The sequence below is a fragment of the Mizuhopecten yessoensis genome, unplaced genomic scaffold (assembly GCF_002113885.1).
Source record: "Mizuhopecten yessoensis strain PY_sf001 unplaced genomic scaffold, ASM211388v2 scaffold4981, whole genome shotgun sequence".
Classification (NCBI taxonomy): domain Eukaryota; kingdom Metazoa; phylum Mollusca; class Bivalvia; order Pectinida; family Pectinidae; genus Mizuhopecten; species Mizuhopecten yessoensis.
This window is the reverse complement of record NW_018405818.1, coordinates 10,562-13,429: the sequence shown is the minus strand read 5'-3', so window position 1 is coordinate 13,429 and position 2,868 is coordinate 10,562. Positions and strand designations below refer to the sequence as shown.

Here is a 2,868-nt window from a genome sequence, read left to right as displayed (position 1 = left end):
TTACGCTGGCCTTATCCGTTCTGTATCCTTATTCACACCTTCCGATTTCCCTACTTCTACCTCCCCACACCAAAAACAAATGTATTTACCCACGCTTAGGTTAAATCTTTACAATATTTTCGCATTCAATATTTCGCACATGGACATTTATTACGATTGAAACTAGAAACCGAAGTTACGCCTTCACATATTTGTGTACTTGCAGCTTGCCTGAACGGCTTCTATGGGATGAAGTGTGATCGGTTATGTTCCTCTAGTTGTGAAAACTACACATGCGCACAATATGAAGGGACATGTACAGGTATGGTGACTTTGTCATTGAATTTAGATTAAGCTGGTTTTTTGTAGGTATTCTCTGATATCAGTACATGCAAAATAAAACGCAGGAAAATGATGTAAAACATTTCAAAAATTCTAATCGGAGGTATTTAGATCTTCGTTTTGTATGCCCAAAGTAACGTGCTATAATTATTTGTTCAAATTTGATATGATGGACTAAATTTATGAATGTAGTTGAAGATAGAACATGATACAATTGCATTCTTATCTGAAAATAGATACAAATATACTTGTAAAATCGTATTTGTGTTTTATTCAAGCCTGCAATTTCTTGTACTTCTTGTTTGAACATATATCTAGTTTATTGTTTTGTTTTGGTAAAGTTAAGAGATTGATGTATTTAATTAGTCTCAAATGACTGCCAATGTTGTTATTTAAGCATGCAGACCTGGATATTTTGGTGATACCTGCAACACAAGCTGCCCGTCAAATTGCAAAGGGGATATATGTTATCAGACCAGTGGGTTATGTACAGGTATGGTGATATGTAAGGTCATTTACAGAAGTAAAATCATATAATTATATTTTCCCCATTTATTAGTTTGAAACGTGAAATGATCGGTTATTCATACAAAAAATAATAATTCTAAATATTAGGATATCTATCCTTTATTGCATTGACTACTGTAACATCTAGGTTTTGCTGCATTAAGTATCCGTTTTAAGTGTGTATAACGATACATTTAGGACATTTAATGGTTATCATACATGGTGTACAATCATAACAAAACGTTCTTAACGAAAACCATCACCGATATCTCAATAGCTTTGTTAGTACTTTAATCCCGAAACTTGTTTGACCAGATACATTCTATTTGAGACGGTTAATATGTGTTCAGAAAGATATAGTCATGATTTTGCGTAAAACTATTCTCAGTTTATTTATCGTTGATACGTGACTGCATGAGATAATGTTTTGTAGCATATGGACTATTACGTTTTTGGCATAGTAAAACAGAGTAAGTAAGTATGGGGTATAGTAAAACTATATCGCAGTTAGAAACTTGATATCATACGGCAAGAGGATACTTTAAATGTACATTATTAACACACAATTTAAATATATCAAATAACAAAAGGACGTATTTTATTACACAGCATACAGCAAGGCAAATATAATTGCTATAATAAAATTAAAAAAGAAATGTGTGAATATATATAATTAATGCAACGAGACATCAAACATGTATTTGTTTAATTGTGTTTGGAATGTGCACCCGGGTTTCGTGGCATTGACTGTAAGCAGACTTGTCCGGCAAACTGTCGATTCTCACTATGTGCCAGAATTATCGCACTATGTGCCAGAATTAGCGGGGATTGTTCAGGTCCAATGATGCTCACAAACGGAGTAATTGTTTTCTATTTGACAATCACCTTTTTAGTTATAGATATGGGTACGTTTAGCACGTTTTATGTGTTAACAGTTTCATTTTTCGATCGGTTATGAAACATGGTCGCTGTGGTTTATTAACGATTGAAATAATTATGGGTTGTGGCCAAAGAGATGCTAATGGTCCCCTTACTATTTCTAGTTTTGCCAACAATTATTATGTAATTGCAATATGGCATTGGAAATTCTATGTAATGCACCATTTGTGACAAAATGGTCCGTTTAGGGGACGACTTCTAACATTGCCCCCTTTACAGTTCAAACTTGTTTACTATTACTATGTATAGGAGGGTCAATGTCACGCTGGGCATGGTAAGTCCTTTGTCTGGAGCTCCGACAAAAAAAGGTTTTCTTTTATATTATTACACGTTTTGTAGTATAATTTATAGATTACATACTACATAAGTGGATAGCTTATTCCTTATCAGTATCTGTTTTTTTGAATTTTCGGTGGAAATGTGTGTTTTGGAGGTTTTGAGTTAGGACAATGGCCTGATACCCCACCTAGTGACTACTGCTCACAGCACTCTCTACTATAGCTATATGGACTTGTATATGTTGACTTGATATATGTAATACTCAGCGGAAACCATGGCTAGCAGAAAGCACAGTACGGGAGGAGCAGCCGGGGTTAAGACCAGGGCAGCGGATAAGAATATTGAGGACAGACCCGATGATATTTCATCCTTGTTAACTACACTCATAACAAAGGCAGACTTTGACTCCGAAATGAGAAGTTAAAAGATTCCATACGGGAGGAAAATATATAACTGGTTGAGGAACTGAAAGGGAGAGTGTTCGAACTGGAAATAGAAAATGAGAATCTTCGTCTGACCATTGGAAACCTGGAGACCCAAGTCGGTGATCTCCAGTGGTCTAAGGACGCTATAGAGGCACGTCATAATGATTTGGAGCAGCACGGCCGCAATTATTCACTCAGAATACACGGACTTAAGGACACATCTGATTCAGAGACTTTGGTGGAATGTGTGGACAAATTCGTGAACTTTGTGTCTTCCAAACTTGAGGTGCATATTACTAATGGGATATTGACATTGCTCATCATCTTGGAAAGTTTAACCGGGAAAGACGACGTCATCCGAGCCCACTCAAAATTGAAGAAGACTGGATACACGTTT

At 35.9% G+C, this 2,868-nt stretch overlaps 1 long non-coding RNA gene across 1 annotated transcript in view; it reads left to right on the top strand.

The window, feature by feature from the left end:
• The first annotated feature begins 214 nt into the window (after positions 1-214).
• LOC110450093 overlaps positions 215-2,868 on the top strand; it is a 6,396-nt gene continuing 3,742 nt past the window's right edge. The window contains exons 1-2 of the long non-coding RNA XR_002462935.1: positions 215-301; positions 719-814. This is a non-coding gene — a long non-coding RNA (uncharacterized LOC110450093). The remainder of the gene's footprint in view (positions 302-718; positions 815-2,868) is intronic.